Source organism: Chrysemys picta, chromosome 7 (genome assembly GCF_011386835.1).
Source record: "Chrysemys picta bellii isolate R12L10 chromosome 7, ASM1138683v2, whole genome shotgun sequence".
NCBI lineage: Eukaryota > Metazoa > Chordata > Testudines > Emydidae > Chrysemys > Chrysemys picta.
Genome location: NC_088797.1, coordinates 15,784,242 through 15,804,900, shown reverse-complemented (window position 1 = coordinate 15,804,900; position 20,659 = coordinate 15,784,242).

Genomic DNA, 20,659 nt, shown 5'->3' with positions numbered 1-20,659 from the left:
CCAGACTAATTTTAGGGTGTGTGTCAGTTGTGCTAATTTGCACAGGACAGAATAAAGGTTTTCCCCACCACCATGTATTCATTACAGTGGTGTTCTACCACTGCCCCTCATCTCTAAACACAGGCAAACTGTTTCTTGCTGAATCTTTGGGTTAGGACAGTCTTCATCACTGTGGTAGTTAAGCATGCTATCTCTCTCCCTAAAATACTGCAGTCATGATTAATTCATAATATCTAGGTCAAAACTCTCCTCTCAGAGCCACATGGCAAGTATCAGTATGGTCACTCTTAAATTATATTCTCCCTACTTGATGCTTCGGAAGGAGAATTTAACAGAAGTCAGAACAGAATTTGGCCCCAAAGTTTCACACTGGACCATGGGCACCTTGATATATACCATCATGTTTGCACGCTATTAAACTTATTCACACACCATAACAGGAAAGCGGCAATGTGCATAGCCCAGCTGAGATCAGAACAGAGTCCACTATACACATGCCAATTGAGCAGGAAGGAGGATTTCTTATTTAACTTTGATCACTTGAAGTGAGACTTACAGATGCTATCAAGCAGTTTAAAGGCTGTGGAGTAATGAAATCTAAGATGATCTTTCACAGTTGCAGCTTTTCATAAATCTCTGTATCCCCGGGACAAACAGTCATCCCTCTCCCCAATCTATTTTTAAAATAAAATCCACTTGCCTACTTTCTCTCCTGAGTAGACCAGGGGTCGGCAACGTTTGGCACGTGGCTCGCCAGGGTAAGCACCCTGGCGGGCCAGGCCAGTTTATTTACCTGCTGACGCGGCAGGTAAAGTCGATCGCGGCCCCCACTGACTGCGGTTCGCCGTCCCAAGCCAATGGGGGCGGCGGGAAGCCGCAGCCAGCACATCCCTCGCCCGCGCCACTTTCCGCCGCTCCCATTGGCCCGGGACGGCAAATCGCGGCCAGTGGGGGCTGCAATCAGCCAAACCTGCTGCGTCAGCAGGTAAATAAACTGGCCCGGCCCGCCAGGGTGCTTACCCTGGCGAGCCACGTGCCAAACGTTGCCGACCCCTGGAGTAGACTATAGCACTTAGTGAGTGTCTGTCGGTCAGAAATGAGTTGGGCTATTAGTCTCTAAAACAAATCTGAATCTATTGATTTACATGAATTTGGAGCTAGGTATAATAAACAACTCCAGAATAGTTTGTTCATCCCTTGTTTAAAATGTCCCCTTCTGCACCCAAAACAGGAGACCTCGCTCATGTTCATCTGATATTGTTTCCATTTTTTGTACTCTAAAAAGGAGAAGGACCCTCAGAAATATACGTTGTCATCCAGAGTCCCTAATTAAGCCCTGACCCAGAAAAGCACTGAAACACTTGCTTAACTTTAAGAGTGCAAATCATCCCAATTGACTTCAATGGACCTCTACAGATTTACACCCGCTGAGGATTTATCCAAAATACCTTTAGATAATTCCACCAGTTTTATTAAGTGAGGGTGACATGAATGAACTGCAGTGAAGTGGCTACAGGAACAAGAGACAGACCCAATCTACAAAGTTCAGATGTGGAGCCAGACTCCAACTACTCCACATTGAAAGGGTGTTTAAGATCTATATAGTTTTGCTCTGAGATCATCTCTCAGCTACTGGTCCATTGATTTTAGAAGGACATCTAGAGCACTCAGTACAGCTGAAACACTCATACCCAAGGTGTCCCATCTTGAGTACCCAAGAACAGAGTCATCCAAAATCAGTGGCCACTTTTGAAAATGTTGGCTATTTTAGGGGATGGGGGAGTATGTTTTGCTAAAATGGATATCAGAGAATGTCTTCAAAGTATGGGGAAAATTAGAATCGCCATGATCCCAATTTGAGAAATTATTGTGAGAAACTATTGAAAAACTGCTTTGAGAAAAAGAAATAGATCTAAACAAAAGACAGAAGGCACTTTGATAAAACACCTGAGAAAAAGAGATGGTGAGAGATAAATTGAAAGACATGAAGACAGTGACTTCATATAGATCCCTTTTTAATGAATAAGCAACAACAAAACAAAGAACCCAGGTCTCCACATTTGTTCTGGGAGAAAGACAAGTCATTTGAGGATTTCAAGTAATACTAAACAAAGCAAGAACTTGAGCTTGCAGGGCTCATGCTGTGGTGCTAAAAATAGCAGGCTAGATGTTCCTGCTTGGGCTGGAACTGAGGGTGGGGGAGGTTGGGTCTCAGTGCCCAGGTGAGAATGACTACACTGCTGTAGTTATTCCCATCGCGCAAGTTTGAGTCTATTGATCTGAACACTGGGAGTCACTGCTACACGGTTGGATGGCGCTTTTGGGGGGAGCAGTGTAGATGTACCCAGTGTCACTTGAGTGGTGCCATTTTGCTTGCCAAGACAAGAATGGAATATTCTGACGCATCAGATAATTATGGCACATATCAACAGAGACCCTAGCAGTTATCCGAGATTACTAAATAGCTCTTTCCTCCCCACTGTCCCCTAATGGGGGATTCTGTTTTGTATATTTTTGTTTTAATTACCCTATTACTCAACTACTCAAAATTGACATGAAGGAATTGGTTCTTTGGAGTGCCCAGCTAAGATTCAGTAGTTATTTTCTGATTTTTTGATTTAGTATTTTGGAGATCCAATCTTGAATTCCTTGAGTTTGCAGGAATAAAAGAAATTGAGGATCTGGCCCCAAGAAAATCTTTAGGCAATGTCCCTAGTGTGGAAGACAGGATCTCCTGCTTGCTTGAGGTAGATTGTGAGAGATGTAGCATGTAACATAATAATGTTCGGTTATTAAGCCATATCTTTCATCCAAGGACCTCAAATCCTGGCAACACATCATCATACCCAACCAACAGATTAATAAACAGGCACAGACTGGGTAGATGGGATGCCCACAGTCTTAAAGCAAGTCAATGGCAGAACCCAAAAGTCGCTTAGAAAAAGTAACTGAGCACACCATGGTCATATCGATGTCAACCACACAACATTATAGTCAAGGTTAAATAAAAAGCAACAAGGAGTCCTGTGGCACCTTATAGACTAACAGACGTATTGGAGCATAAGCTTTTGTGGGTGAATACCCAGTTCATCAGACGCATGACGTCTAACGAAGTGGGTATTCACCCACAAAAGCTTATGCTCCAATACGTCTGTTAGTCTATAAGGTGCCACAGGACTCTTTGTTGCTTTTTACAGATCCAGACTAACATGGCTACCGCTCTGAAGGTTAAACAAGTCTCCTTTTTTCCCATACCCATGGTCTTTGGATGTTGAGACAAGAGAGTTACTAAATGAGCCATGTTCAGATATTTTCATACTATAATGCTAACAAAAGAACCTTGTTAATGTTCTCTCTATATATTTTATATCTATGACCAACACACACACACACACACACACACACACACACACACAGTCATATATTCATTCCCTGCTGGTTAAAAAAAAAAATCCTGCATAAAATATTTTTAGTCTCATTTCGCCCATAGAATACCGCTCTGAAATACCTATTTCAGAAATTCTAGCAGACTAATTTCCCACACCTCTCCAGTCCTTTGTTCATGAACTGAGGAAATGATGCTCAGCCTCACTGTTGAGAGACAGGGGAAGTCCATATCTCTCTGGGTCCTTGCTTGCTAGGTGTCAGTGTCCAGACAATTGGATCTGCCATTGTATTCCCAAGAGCTCCATTGGTACGGGGCCTAAGGCCCAGACAGCTAGGCAACACTTAGATCCATGTCTCTTTGCCTGCCCTGAGAGCAAACAGCCCTTTTCCACCCATTAAGTAACAATGCAGCACACAGGGGAAACTGAGGCATGTACAGGACTCAAAAATGTTACAAAAAATTCCCCATTTTGTCATAGTCAGCTACATGGTGAAAGATGGGCATGCAAGTTGCTTTTGGTCTGATTCTGCAGCCATGGCACAGACAATACAGCCCCTAATTCACTAGGGATGATGATTTTACAGCCAGTACTAATGAAATTTGCCTACGTAAGAGCCTGCAGGATTGGGCCCTAAACTGTAAAATAAAAAATTGCAATTTATTTTCATACAAAATCATAGTCATTTTGCTAACAAGTAAGATTGGGATTTATAGTATCTGAGCACCTTTTATCCATGAAGCTTAGATAAACTACTTGCAAAATATATTTTTCTCTTGAAAATTCAACTTAACATCACCTGATTCTTCTTCAGCATATAATTGCAGTAAGAGTCCAAGTTTTATTAGTCTGTACTAGAATTATCTACAGATACAAGCCTATGGCCTCAATTCAGCCAGCTGCTGCAGATGGGTAGGCCCCTACAGCCAGTGAAGCTCCACATGAGTACAGATTTCCATCTACATGGAGTCATTGCTCGAATCAGGTGTAGGTAGTTATACTACTGCAATTACTGTAGTACGTGAGCACCTTAAAATGTAGATTTCTGTGCTTATATGGTCCTCACCATTGCTGTATCAGAACATTTCCCAATCAATGGATTTTACCCCCACAATATCCCTGTGATGTAGGGAAGTACTATCCCCATTTTAGAGATGAGGACCCATGGCACAGGGCAAATTGGGCAATTTCCTCGGGGTGAGGCAGGATTGGGGGTCATTTCTGGAGTCTCAGTCTTTTGCCGCTAGACCAGCCTTCTCATCAATAAATCCAACCACAAGACTCAGATTCTCCCTTCATTTCCAGGTTCAAGTGGTTTTCCTGAGTTAGAGTAAAGCTATCTAAGTGACTTCTGCTTCTTGTCCTAACAGCAGTTAAGTCTGCTCATTCGCAACCCCTTTGGCAAAGAACTGCATCGCTTTTAAGGGACAACTGCTGAGAATAACTTTGTCTCCAGCTTTCATTAGAGAGTTCTATTGCCTGATGAGGTCACCTTTCTAAGGAGCACTTAAATAACATGGTCAATGGCAATAAATATTGCCTTACTTTGATATAGTATTTTTCATCCAGGAAGGTAATAAAAACACTGCCCAGGCTGCATGGATTGGTATCTCTTCACCCTCCAACAGGCTGGAACACACCAACCACACTATAGTAAGAATCCAACTTTCCTTTTTTCTATTTTTAAAGGGCGGGGGGCGGATGGGAGTACTTCTCCAAGTAGCAAGGCAATTTTAAGTCAAAAGCGGACTGTCCATACTCTAAATTGAAATAAATGCCAGGGGATGTTTAATGACCATATGTTCAGAGCCGCAATCTTTACCTGGCTAGGCAATTGATGTGTTGGCACTCCTGCTTATTATACCAAACTTATCAATTTCATGGGTACTTTGTCCTGCCTCCCCACAAGCTATTTGTTTTATCCATCTGTTGTCTCTTATCATACACCAAAGGCTTGTCTAGAAAGGGGATTGAACTAAAAAAGCTGCAAACACTTGCATCATGTGTACGCAATTCATTGTAGCACACAGACTCCACATTTATCAAACACTCTGGAGTCCTCTTTCAAAGTAAGCAAAATTTTGCTGTGAAGCAACTTAGTCTGGTCTATGATTCATGGGTTCTCAGTGCTGCTGTGTACTGCCTTAGTAGTCTTCCAACAACTATCTCACATGACTTTGCAGGTAACTGTTACTGAATTGTCTGTTTACACATGTGTCACCATCCCTCCCCCAACCCCCTGCTCTAGGGTCGAGTTGACCAATATCCCCTCCCTTGTTTAAGCTGGTGCCTATCAACTGCCCTAATACAGTTTGGGAATGCCATGTGTGTAAAGCCATCAATAACCTCCTGAGCACTGCTAAGCTTACCTAGGCCAACAATACTTTTACCACATCATCATACATCTATGGGACAATGGCCCCAACAGTTGGTCTCTCCATGCCAAATTGGTTTGCAACGATTGGTAGAATCCAGGGGTGACCAGCTTCCAGATGGCAATTGCTACCCACTTGTCTATGGATCTAGAGAACTGCATGTTGGTACATGACTGCTGTAGGTCCATTGCTAGTTCAGCACCTATCTCCAAAAAGGTTGCCTTCCCCAACCTGAAATTCTCTTACCACTGCAGTTCATTCCAGATCTGCAGAGCGATCCTCTCCTGCCAATGGTTTCCCAAGTCCAGATACGGCACTGTATGCTGTGAAGCCGTTCCAGGAACAAGCACTCTATTATCAGTTGTTTGGTATCTTCCTCATGTGTTCCAGTTGCACCACTTAAGACCCTCCTGCTGCTGTTGCTGCCACCACCACATCACCTACTCAGTGGTGCAGCAGGGGAAGTCCCAAGCCATATGCCCCTGGCTAGCCCACTCAAAAAGACTAAGGGGTGGAATCAGATGAATCACAGGATTTTTAAAATGTGAACTAGGCTGGCTTCTGCTAACTATCACACAATGCACAGTGAAAAAAAATCCAGAATGAAGCAAAGGAGCACAATACCCACAGTTTGCAGCGAACTGCCAATGTGTGAACACAAATGATGTGCATTGACAGAGGGTATATTGTCCCATGTGTATCTTATTACCGTTGCTTGCATAATGGACATTGCTGTGGCCAAAAGGGGCTGATGTGATCTCCTTGGATGCATAAGCAATTAGGAATACAGAGACTATTTTACCACTGTACTTGGCACTGGTGTGACTGTAGCTGGACTATGGTGTCCAGTTCTTGAGAGAGGATCTGCAAGGGAAAAGGGAATTTGACCAACCTCGAGAGGGGCTTTATACTAAGTTGAGGAAAGAAATAAGAAACTGGCCGGGAGAGCCTAAGCCAGAAAAGTCTGTAGCAGTGATAGAACGGAGATCAACCATTAAGGATGCAGCAGGGAAGATAAAGTCAGAGCAGACTCAAATAATTTTTGCAAGTTAGTCAGACTTACGGTTGATGGTAAAGTCATTAGGCCCAGTGAATATGAAAAATTTAGCTACATGGCTAGTACAGTGGGCAGAGTTAGGAGGAACAGCATTTAAATATGAGTGAATCTTATAGGTTAATCAGGGCAGCTACTGCTGGAGAGATTAGACAGGCAGTAGATCGAGCAAAAAATGCTTTGGACAGGCAGCCAGAAGCACACCAGCTAATACCACGATTTATTATGCTGTTAGGAAAAGAGATTTTAAAGACCCATGAAGGTGTTATCCAGTGCAGATTACATGAAGCCTGGAGATTCACCCAGGGATTACCTGTTAAAGAGAATAAACACTGGGATTATTGGCTAGAGAAATATAACCGGTGACTAATCTCAGTGCGGAGGTCGCCAGACATGTCAGGGCTGATTCTTTGATGACAGTTGATTTGAATCAGAGGGAATTTAGGAATGATGTGTTTAAAGGATTGGACAGAAATTTATTAGCGGTGTCTACTAATTTGGTGAACTAAACAGCCCAGGATGAGGGGTTAACTGTTATGGATGCACTGGAGCACTGGATAGTATGCCAACGAATGATGAAAGGGGGAAGCCAGGTCGAAGGATTGAAACTCAGAGTACCTTTTGTTGAGGCAATAACATATTCAAATGAGTGTGTTTATAGATCAGGATACCATGAGAGATGAAGAGGCCTCAGCAGAGGACAAAACACCCCACCCCAAGGAGGTAGAGGGTGGAATAATCAAAATGAGCCCCAGAGAGGAGTAGATGTGATTTGGAATATCACTTAGAGGTATTTGAAATGGAGGGGCATAGATATGGGTAAGTGGAATGGGAGACATACTGATGAATTGATCAAAGAAATGCAAAGGATGGAAAAATGTTTAAGGAGCAGAAAAAGGTTGCAGCTATGCAAGCTGAGGGTTCAGAGAAACCTGCTCTACAGGGAAACCCTGATGACAAGTTGTTCCCACTGGAAATGGGTCCTCAGGAGTGGGAGATGGTAACTAGATTAAGATGGGATTCAAACGGGAGGCCAAGGACAGCTGTCGTGGGAGGTAATGGACCCAAAGATGCCCTATTGGATAGCTGGACTGGTGTAAATAGAAGTTGTGATTTGACTCGATATGTGTCAGAGATCATTACAGCAGCCTCCTTTATTGGGGAAGGAGTGACAGGAAAAATGTATCATTCAGTAGAAATAGCTATACTCAGAGAGAGAGTGGGGGATATTTGTTGTGAAGAACAAATGCTTCAGATCCATCAGGCGGCTGAGCCAGTAATATTGGGGACTCCTTTTTTGAAGAGGAATGTGTTAGTTTTGGATTTAACTCATGGAGTTCTGTGGCGTGTGCCCGGCTGGACGGAAAGCGGCCTGACAGCTGGGTACATTCCAAGAGTATGTGCTGCAGAAGCAGTGGAGGAGATTATACTGGATCAACAGGCTGTGTGGGTAAAGGAGTTTCCCGATGTATGGATTAAGAATAAAGCCGAAAGTGGTAAAATCAAAGCATGTGTGAAAATCATGGGGGACAAAGTGCCACCACAGAGACAATATAAATATCCTGTGCAAGCAGAGGCAGAATTGAGATAATAATTGAATCATTAGAACAGGGAGTGATTGAAAAGGAGAATTCTACATACAATAGCCCAATTTGGCCCATATTAAAAGCCTCAGGAGATTGACAGTAGATTTTAGACAAATTAATAAAGCTACCCCCACCCATGGCTCCAATAGTAGCAGATCTACCTCAAGTGATGGCAGGAATACAGGGGGCCCCTAAACAGTTCTCTGTCACAGATTTGGCAAATTGTTTTTTCGCCATCCCATTGCATCCCGATTCTTGGGCCTGCTTTGCGTTTACTTTTAAGGGACAACAGTACTCATTTAAAAGAATTCCCCAGGGCCTAAGTTGCGCTCTGGCTATTGCGCACCAACATGTGGTGCAAAATCTGGATCAATTATCCAAAAAGAATCGGGAAAATGTCACCTCATATGTAGACAACATATTAGTGTGGGGGGACACTGAAGAGGAGGTGACTGAGCAGACTGAAAAAGTGTTGACACTCATCCAGGAAATGGGTTTCAAGGCTGATAAAGAGAAAGCCCAACTAGTGCAGAGGAGAGTGAATTATTTGGGGGTGATCCTACGGGAACAAGGAATTCAGGTAGCTCGACAAAAGATGAAATCATTAATGAATTTACAAGGCCAGAGGGTTCTCATGCATTGAGGCTAATGTTAGGAGGGTTTAACTATTTAAGGAAACATTTGGAATTTTGCCATTATAAGTGGACCCATGTGGCGTTTACTAAAAATAAAGTAGAATGGGAGAGGGGGCCTGATCAAGAAAAAAGCTTTCTGTAATTTAAAACAAGCCTTGATGCTAGCTCCAGCATTGAAACTCCCAGTGATAAACAAGCCATTTGTGATTAAGTTGGCAGCAACCCAACGGAGTCTAGCAGCAGTATTAATGCAGGAAATTAATACCGGTAGCATATGACTCTAGAAGATTAACCCCATACAGAGCAGCAGTTTGGGATCTGTGAAAGAGAATGTTTAGCTGCTGTGTGGGCCACTGAAGCTTTTGCTTTGACTACTGGCACAGCCCCTATTATAATACAAACACCTCAATCTCCCCTGTAGTATATTTTATCAGGGAAACTGCAGGGGAAAGGAGAATCGAATACCAGGATGACCCAATAGACCTTGATGTCAACTAGTGGAGATATTACTTATGAGAATAACAAACAAGCAATGATGTTACCATATGCCCTCCTGATGGAAGGAGAAGAGCATGAATACCCACTTCCAGAAACCGAACCAAAGTTACTTGAAGAAGCACCCCCGGTAGATGAAGTGTTAAGCCTTGGAGGAGGTTTGGTTTACAGATGGTAGTTCATACCATGAGAACTCTAAGCAATATACGGGATATGCTGCTGTACAAATTGATGGGGAAACTATTTCTGGTTCTATGAGTATGACTTCAGCTCAGGGAGCCAAGGTCAGAGCTCTTAGTGATCTGTTTAAAACAGAAAAATAATGTTGCAGAATGTCTTTATGTCTATGTGAATTCAGACTTTGTGGCACAAGGACTGTTGTGCTGGATTGGGATTTGGAAAAAGAATCATTGGGAAATGGCTGAGGGGAAAAATTTGGTCCAAAAAGAGGACTGGAAATCTATTTATGATGGGTGTGGTTTTTTTTCCTCTCTTCAACCAATGACAATTAAGAGTAAGACATATTAAAGGTCATCAAAAGTGAGAAGGGAATGAAAAATATTGGAATGATAAAGTAGATTCTTTAGCTAAATTAGCAGCAAAGGAACTTTTGGGAGTTATGGTGGTTACTAGAGGTCAAGCCATAAAACAGGAGGTTAAACCTGAGGAAAGATGGGGAAATGGGAATATACAAGGTGGCTATGTGATGAGAAAGAAAACAGGAGAGGTAAAGTGGGTAGCTGACAAACTTCAAAGACAAGAGGTTAACAACCTGTGTCACTCTATGGCCCATCAAGGTATACAGAATACTGTCTTTAAGGTAAAACAAATTGGAATATGGCCTAAGGTGCGAAAGGATGTAGAATACTTGGTTAAAAACTGCATAAGGTGTGCAGCAGATGGGAGTAAACCACCGAATTCAGGACCCTTGTTGCACCAAAGAATTGTGGGGCCATGGAGTAGAATACAGGTTGATTATATTGATAAATTGCCTAAGACCCAAAGGGGAAAATCAGTATTTATTAGTGATAGTAGATTCCTTTTCTGGATGGATGGTGATTTCCACCAGAAATCATACTGCAGAGACTATTGCCAAAAAGTTGTGGGAAGTAGTGTTTAGTAGATATGGAACTCCAAAAGTAATGGATTCAGATAATGGGCCACATTTTGGAGGAGGAGTAATTAAAAGTTTATTAAAAGCTTTAAGAATAAAGCAACAACTACATATCATCCTCAATCGTCAGGGACAGTAGAAAGGATGAATCAAACTATTAAACAAGTCCTACACAAAGTAGTGTAAGAAACTGGCAAAGTTTGGGACAATAAATTGCCAGTGGTGTTTGTGGCAATCCAAAGTACTGATTGATTGGGTACTGGCTACCAGCCTTATCAAATTCTCTTTGGAAGGTCTATGAAATTGTGGAGCCCTTTATTGTACCCAGAAGAAGAAGAGGCAGTATCAGTTACCCAACCGGTAGGGAATTAGCGACAGAACTTAAAAAATTGAATTTAAACTGTCTAATGCCATTGAAAAAGCAAGGGAGACTATGGATTCTTGTGTGGCTCGGGACAGTAAATTATGGAAAATCGGAGATAAAGTAATGTATTTGAAATTAACATTGAAAAATCATGTCCTGGATTCTAAATGGGTTGGACCATTTTCCATCATGAATAAAAATTCAACTATTGTAGTGCAAATTAACAATGGGGGGAGAGAGGGGAGTTGGTTCACACATCACAATTAAAGTTATGGCCTAAAGATTAAATGTTCCTTTCTTTTTCTTTGAGTTTATTTTACAGAGGGAAAGGAATGCCAAATTGCACTGGAGATTAGTCTGTACGGACCTTGGATTTGGAGTGTGGCTACGGTGCTAGAATTTTTGTAATTGGTTTATTGCTTATGCTTGCTTTGCTTTGAATTTTGTGCTTAGGAGAAGAATTGTGTTGTGTGCATTATATTTTAGGAAGAAAAAAATAATACCGGAGCTTGAGCAAAGATAAAAGAGGTTAGTATAAGTATTTAGAATAATACAGCCAGAAGCATCGGACATTATTCCTATGGAATAATGGCCACGGCTTCAATATTGAGGATCCTCATAATTCAAAAAGGGTGGACATATGGGTATTGGCCTTTACATTTTTTTGAATATTTGGAGAAATTTAGGGGTACACGGATATACATATGGAAACACCTCATATGGATCAAAGGGAATATGACATTTGACTATTCGTGGGACAGAATGGGGGAAACAGGAGCAAACGAAACAAGATGCAAAGAAAAACCTTTTGAGGTAAAATTTGAAATACGGTGGGAAGATGGCAAAAATGTGATATGTGAATATCTAAAGCCAAAAGATTTGAGAAGAGAAATGGAGGTATTTTTACATACTAAGGAGGGGGTGGGGGGGGGGAGAAGGTCACCAAATGTTTAGATTTAGTTATGATGAGAACAATCTGAACAGGAATACTCTGAACTGTACCTTTTGGAGTTTGGGATTTGATGTAGTCACCCTAGATGTGACTAATGAACAAGAATTGACTAATGCTCATGTGGGATGGAATGAGTCAATGGCTCTTAAATTATGGGAATATGGTGTAATAGCAAATCCTTCAATAATGATAAGATTAATTTTCCTAAAGCAACTCAATGGGGGAATATATTTTTGGGGATATGGTCTTTTTTTAGGTTTATTAATCAGATACCAGTAAACAAGATTGCACCAAGAATCATGGCAGATGAGAACCCATACAGGAGGGGAGAAGTAATCAAAGCCCCAACTATTGTGGATCAAACAAACAATCTGGTTGGAAGGAGCACACGTAAATTGTTGATTTGCCCTAAGATTTACGATTATGCATGGCAACCTGATCAATCAAATCTCATGCAACAGGGTCTAAATGGAGAGCCCAAGGGGTCAGGAAAGAATTCCTATACTTGTTTCTCCATGGGGCAAAGTTGACCTTGGTGACTGGCTCAGCAGCAGGCCCTTGTGTACACAGACTCACATGGGTGCAGGAGCTATTCTCATTCCCTTGCTGACAGCCTGAACTGCTGAACAAGTCCCTCACCATGCATGGGGAATACAGTGTGTCTGAGCAGTCTCTAGGGCCTAGGGATGTCAGCATCCAGACAGAGGTAGAGAGTCATGATCAAATCGTGTAACTGAACTGGGTCACTACTTCTCTTAAGCACATTGCTACTTGGATAAATGGGTTTGAGTTGTTGGTGGGTAATTGTCAAGCAACTCGCTTAGGTTGCTGGGGTGTGTCATCATGCCCTCCATTCCCATAATTGTTGAACAAGCAAGGGTACAGGTGTGCTAAGGATGACATGGAGAAGGATGCACGTGTGGGGAAAGGCTTCCCTACCTTGCACAGAAATAGGGCTTCCATAAGAGAACCTCATATGGGAGTTTCACTGGGGGACCAAGATCAAATTTAGGCTATGTCTACACTTACACCAGTAGCATGCCACATCATGCCACCTCTACCATGGGTATAAACAGCAGTATAGACAGTGTGGCATTGCTAAGGCAAGTAGAATAAAGACAATCTTAAGGCATGTACCCTAGACAACTCCATACATATCCAAACAGTGCCATCCATGTCTAGGCTTTTTTTGGTTTATTTGATTTAAAAGCAGTGTAGTGTCCCACTGCTGGAGCTTTCCCCATTGCAGGGAAAGGCTACAAAAGGTCCCCACTAGCAGATCCTCCCCATTGCCTCCCTCATGCTTTTCACTGCTGCCTGTAGCCACACCCCACTGTGCTTTTCACGGTGCTCATTAGCTAGATGTACCCTACATACTGCCACCAGTGTAGACAAGGCTTTAAAAACTAACATGTCACCCAGGGCACACGAATGCCACACAACAACTGTCATTTATTTTATTTCTATAAAAAGTTGTAATCTTAGCCTTCAATCTAATTACCAGTATAATTTTGGCACCATCTAGAGTGGAATCAGCAATCAAACCCTTTCTACAGAATGTTCACACCAACACATTGGGCCTGATTCTTCATTATGAGAATTCACTGGCCTAAACCAACTGTAACTGAGTGGAAAATCAGGCACATTCAAGTGATTTATAGCCCTGCTACAGAATTCTGTATATTAACCTAAATATTCTATACGTCTGATTCGCTACTAAATGTTTTGGACTTGCCCTATAAGGGGACAATTTTTACTATGTTATGTTAAAAACATACCTGTAATAATGTAGTAACACTAATTTCTTTCGAGTTGTGAATGGCACTATTCTAATGGTAACTACAGCATGTCATTCTGAAGCACTGGGCTGGTATTAATCACAGATTACGTACCAATATCTGTATCTTAATAGACATACAAATATATATTTACACATGGCCCCTATTACTCAGTGTAACTAAACATGCATTACTATGACTGTACATTAACTGCCAAACAATACTGAACATAATTAATTTACTCATTTTATACACGCAACAAAATTAAATTAAACTCAGCAGAGGCAGGGCAGGCTTTAGCTATTAATCCTCCTAGGAGCAACTATAATTATTTTTGCCAGCACTAATTTCATTTGCATACGTATTGTTAAATCGCAAATCACAGTAAACCAGGAAAGGTTTCTCTGGTGTTTAACTGATTAAGAGGTGCTAGTTAAGAATAGTAAATTTGTTAGCAAAAATATTTATCTATAAGCAAAATAAAGAGTGATGTACACAATTAAAGAGGCAAGTAACTACACTAACTAATCCAGTTCAATAGATTGAACAGAAAAAACAATCTACGAAGAAATTGGGAGTTTTGCAAATTTGTTTCTTATCCAAAATATTTGCTGAATATTTTTGATCTATAGATTTGTGACAAGTTCATTAGAAGTGTTAGACATTCCAAATATAAGCTGTTTTGATTGCACACAGGTCACAAGGTATGTTTTAGAGTTGACCTCCTCTCCAAGGAGATATGGTGAAATCCTGGCACCACTGAAATGAATGGGAATTTTGCCATAACTCAATGGGACCAGGACTTCATCCTAGTTTCCACTGTGAATTCATGTAATTGTGAGTGAAAGGAGACAATCACTATACTCTCAAACGCACGCTCACAAAAAACGGATTTAAAAAGACTAACACCATATCACCTGTTGGCGACCACTTTCACAAAGCGATCACAACATCTTCAAAAGAAAAGCCAGGGAGCTTAAATTCATACCTTTCCTAAACACTGAAAATCAAAGACTGAAGAGAGAGACTGGATGTATGGCTTATTACAACAATCTGTAACCCAGTGAACCCCCCATCCCAGCTTCTCCCCGTCACTGGAAAAATGTTAACAGGCCACTTCACCTTGAATGGCCCGTTGAAATGTGTTAACTACTTCTGCTAAACCATCTGTCCACCTTGTATACAGTACCTTCCCCGTAAAAGTGTTGTGTAAGCTGGACTCTCACCAGTAGAAGTTAGTCCAATGAAAGATATTACCTCATTCACCTTGTCTCCGTAATTACAAGTGTGAAAGTTAATTCCTGCAAATCAGTAATATTAATTGCAGTCCTATACATATTCCTGGTAAGAATATTGTTTGCTTGACTAACTACAGAAAACAATTGAAAAAGGGGGAGTGGGGAGGTTGGAGGGGTTAGCAGAGGCAAAGCAAGTTAAAGAATTTGAATTAATAGTCACGCATTTTTCAGTATTTGTCCAGCCGATAATTAGTGATGAAAATTGTGTGTGTATTACCTTCACATTTAATTAATACAACAGTTAGGATACTTATTTAAAAAAAATATTAAAAGCTAATGTTAACCTGTATATTATATAATTTTTTTAAGAAAAGTCTTACATCTGGGTATAGTGCTTAGATTATCCACAAATACAAAGTTTGTTTAAAAACTCATAAGATACATATAGTACATAACTGCAATAACAGTTTAGAAATTAGAATCCGAATACTCGGGTAAATCGCTCATGAAAAGTCATACTGAGAGTTGGTTGTAGAAAGCAAATATAGGAATGAGTATAGATTGTCCCTCAGTAATTGAGGATTTAGGATGGGTTGTCCCTTAGTAGATATAATCCATCAGAGAAGTATTTATTACTTTCCAATCTGGCTTCTCATTGCCACTCCAGCTCATCTTTCCTGGTATTACCAATGTCTGGTGATGTGTTCTAGATAGATATGCCTCGACCATCTGATGGCGTCATACACCTGGAGTTGTCGCATCAGCCGAGCATAGTGTTGACCAATTCTGCATTCCTGCAACACTTGCTTGTTACTGGGGTCCCATGCACCCAGGGCTCTGAAAATCAGCACGTGTGTCTGAACCTGGTAACCTCTAGTTCTCAACGTTTCAGCCAGAGGGGTGTATTTCTCCACCTTTCGAGCTTGGGCGTTGTGGAAGGCTGGGGTCCTGTTCTCGATGGGCACTGAGACATCCACCATCATAACCATCTTCTGGTCCTGGTTGGTGATGATGTCCGGTCGCAGTTGGCTGTTGGTACTGGGGATGGACGAGTTCAAGGCCACCTTCCCTATGGGTGGCAGGATGGCATGTGAACTATTCCAAATGGCTGCTATTTTGTACGAGTACTCTAGAAGAATACAGATTTCCAAAGGACTCCACATAACACCGGTGGAGTGACCAACACCATAGCATAAGTATGGACAGTATTTTGGGGACAGGTAAAACCTGTGGGAAAAGTCTCTTTAAAATAATAGGCAATACAATGGATTGGGAAGTGTATATTTATAGGCAAATATAAGAGCCCTAGTTATATAATTCACAGTCAACTGGCTAACTGCTGAATCTACCCCGTGAGGTCAGCTACAAAATAAAGGCTTAAATTCCTTGTAAAAGGAAAGTGATACAAGTCATTTGCAGAAGCCATAACTATGATGAAAATACAGGGGAGGAGGGAAGGAATCAGAATACTTTGACATTTCAATTAAAACATTGCAAATTAATATATATATATATATATATATATATATATATATATATATATATATATATATATATTAAAAAGTCAGGTAGCTCTAGAAAATAGTTTGATGGGAATAGTTTGTCAAACTTTCTTCTGCTAAACTCAACTAGTGCTGTAAGTGATTCCATAATATGATCCAGGATATCTTGTTGACACTACTCAGTATAGACATGCGCGTTGGGTTTCTTAATCCCTTGTGAAGGCAGACCATTACAAAAATAAATATTAAATTGCAATGTAGGAAATCGGATTTCCTTTCAGTTGATGTGCAACTCTCCCCAATTAATTATTGTGAAAGCCTTTGATTTGGAATTAGAAATGAATGCTGTGTCATTGAGTTAACAGAATTCTAATGCAGCATTTATTTTGCAAAGAAAAATGTCTGTCTAAGCTGACTTTTCAGTGTTGTTCATCATGAAATTATGTGTATTGTTACATTAGAAGTTAAAGGTCACAGTTAACTGGCTTCCACCTCTATCTGTTCTGCATTACTAGAATTAACAATTCTGTCTTTTTTTTTTTTAATGTCTGCCCTGAAGCATGATCTGCTCTTTTGCAAACTTCAAATGGACTATCTGTAAAAGAGATTAATGAATATCAAATATATTCTTTCAATTAAGCCATTTTAAAACATTGCTCAATTTGCCAGCTTCATATCAAGCAGCCTCTCGTAAACAAAATAAATCAATATATTTCATGAAAATAGTCTTCAGCAATGCATTAGTAGCTTGATGAGGACAAGCAGGCGAGTGAATGACAGACAAGTAGGATGGGTTTAAACTGTAGACCACACCTTTGTTATATCTTGGGGAGGGGCACTACAATACCCTCTTCCTGCTCTAAAAGGGTCAATGAAATGACCTGGGAAATTATAGTCTGCCTGGGATTGATCCCACACAAAAGAATGGAACTCCTGATATATGTGACTTGAAAAGGAATTAAAGGAGGGTAATGTAATTAATGCCAATCAACATGGGTTTATGGAAAATAGATCTTGTCCAACTAATTTGGACTTTTTTTAAATGAGATTATAAGATTGGTTGATAAAGGTGATAGTGTTGACATCATATACTTAGTCTTCTCTAAAGCATTTGACTTGATACAGTGAGACACCAATTAAAAAACAGAATATAAAATTAACATGGCACACATTAAAACCTGGCTGATTGATCTCAAAATGTAACTAAGTGGGGAATAATCATCAAGCAGGTATATTTCCAGTGGTTCCTGCAAGTATCAGTTCTTGGCCCTATGCTATTTTACAATTTTTTATCAGTGACCTGGAAGAAAACATACAAGCAGCACTGAAAGTTAATAAGTGATACAAAAATGGGGGGGAGTGGTAAATAATGAAGAACCTGTCACTGATTCAGAGTGATCTGGATTGCTTGGTAAACTGGGTGCAAACAAACAATATGCATTTTAATAAGGCTAAATCTAAATGTATACCTCTAGGATCAAGAATGTAGGCCATACTTATAGGATAGGGGAGTATTCTGGGAAGCAGTGACTGAAAAAGATTTGGGGGTCATGGAGGCTAATCAGCTGAACATGAGCGCCTAGTGTGTTGCTGTGGCCCAAGAGCTAATGCAATCCTGTGATGCAGACAGGGAAATCTAAGTAGAGAGGTTATTTTACCTCTGTATTTGACAGCAGTATGACCAGCACATCCCTCAGAAGCGGCGGCCAGCACATCCCTCGGCCCATGCTGCTTCCTGCAGCCCCCATTGGCCTGAAATGTCAAACCGTGGCCAGTGGGAGCTGTGATCTGCCAAACCTGCGGACACGGCAGGTAAACAAACTGTCCCGACCTGCCAGCGGATTTCCCTAACGGGCCGCGTGCCAAAGGTTCCCGATCCCTGGACTAGATGATCGCAATGGTCCCTTCTGGCCTTAGAATTTATGCTTTCAAATACCAGGCATTTAACTGATTCCCATGCAGAATTAACAACTTTGGGTAGACTCTTTGGTTTACCCCACTGACTCAGTTTGTGTGAGTGAGAACAAACTAAGGAAGGTGGAGCAAAAGGGGCCACAAGGCTGGCTTCAGATGGGGGGAGGGGGGGAGGAACCTCAGTTCACGAAGATTTCATGCTTCTTATCCATTCCCTTCCTCCCCACCCCAAATGAGCACAAGGTCCAACAGTGAAATCCTGGGTCTCACTTATCTCTGGAAGCTGGCCTATATAGCCTTACCCACACTGGACATTGGCCTCAAGTTGCAATGAGTCAGTAATCGTAACAGCATTATATGCACTTTGAATCTTATTACTTCCAACTTAACTGTGCCTCCAGGGGACAGAGGAAGGGGCGCACACACAAAAAATCCCACTGGGCCACATGCCAATGTGGCCCAATGGGAAAAATCCTTCCTGAGCCCTAAAAACAGGTGATCAGTCAGAACTGCAGCATCATAAGCAGTACAACTCCTAATCCACAACTAAGGGAAGGGAGGGCAGTGCAGCTAACCAGAAAGTAAGAAGCTTTTGAAAATCCCAGGCTAACTTACATAGGTAAGAGAGGGGCACCCAGCAGTCAGCCAATCTCCTCCCCCATCCTCCTTGCCCAGCCAATGGCTGCGTGAAGAATAAAGGGAGAGGAGCGAGCGGGCCGGCTCCTGCCACCATGCATTTTGGGCCTCTCTCACTATCCGCTGTCCAGTCAAGGTCCCTCCCTCATGAGAGGGTATTGCTGTGGTTTTTCAAAGATGATGCAACCTATTACCTGGAAACTAGAAATTGCTTCAAGCCACAAAAAAGTGTAACATTTCTGTCACAGGGTGACAGTATTATGGGTTCACGTCACAACCAGAAACCATGTTTATGTCTAGAGCTGAGCTCGTAGGTCTCAGTGCTGCAAACATGTGCTTAAAATAACTCACATACATGATTACCACTGAAATCAATAGGGCTACTCATGGCATGAAGTTACTAACGTGCATAGGTGTTTGCAGGGTTGGGATTATGATTTAGGCAAGTTATTTCTTTGATTAATTTAACCCCTTGACCATTAAATTGTACCTCAGAAGCTACAATTTTCTCAGATTTATTTGTTATTCTGAAAGAACGGCCAGATAATTTCTAATGTGTAGATTGTTCATGAGCAGCTTGTAATGAGTATTTAAAATTCAAACTATATTGGTTAATTTTGATTAGCCTTAAATAGCTAAATAAGTTTACTTCATTATTTACAGTGTTCACTATAGTAAATATAATACAGTGTTCACTATAGTAAATATAATACACAAAGTATTTGTTAGGACTTATTCACGCAGTTGAAGAAATTAATTCACCTCTTGGGCATAAGCATTGCAGCAAGACTTAAAAAACAACAAAGCAAAGTCATCTAAACCAGGCTCGCTGACAGCAATTACAGGCCCCAAGGCCATCCCTGGGGGGGGGGGGTTGCAGGCCCCAAGGTGGAAGGGACGAGTCTGTCTCTTCCAGGATCGAGCCATCACTTCCAGGACTGACTGCACTGGCCAATCGCGGCCCCCCCCCCCAAAGCGCGCCTAGGAGCCCTGCAGCCAGCCTGGGCAATTTAAAAGGGTCCAGGGCTCCCAGCAAGCCCTTTTAAAATCGCCTGGGACCCTAGGCAATTGCACCCTTTGCCCCCCTTACCCTCCCCCCCGCATCAGCAGGCCTGATCCTAATTATACCAGTTGCTACAGCTGGCTAAAAACCAGAAGTTTTTTATTTTTTAATGACAATTTTTCATTTTTGAGTTCATGAAAGCTTTCTGGCTTTGTTCCCCCCCTCCCCCCCAATTTCTTTCCCTTTCTCACCTTTTTCCCCATTTTGCCACTGAAAGGCAAAGGAAAAAAAAAAAGAAAGATGATGTTTTGTTTTGAGGTTTTGTAAAACAAGAATTTGTTAAAAATATTTTTAATGAAATCTCATTTAAAAAGTAAAAGACAATGTTTCATTCAAAAATTCGACTAGCTCTAAATATTGAGGCATGTTTATCTAGTTAAAAGCTTGCAAACTTTGCTTTAAAGGTGACCATAATCATCATATTAATAGAATTACTTGTCTCTTATTATAACATACTTCTGAAGATACCTTTCATTGGTTTTCAGGGGCCTTTTTCCCTGGACATCTAGATTCTCAGACTTAGAAGCAATGAGGATCATCAGGTGCAGTTCAATACTTAATTACATA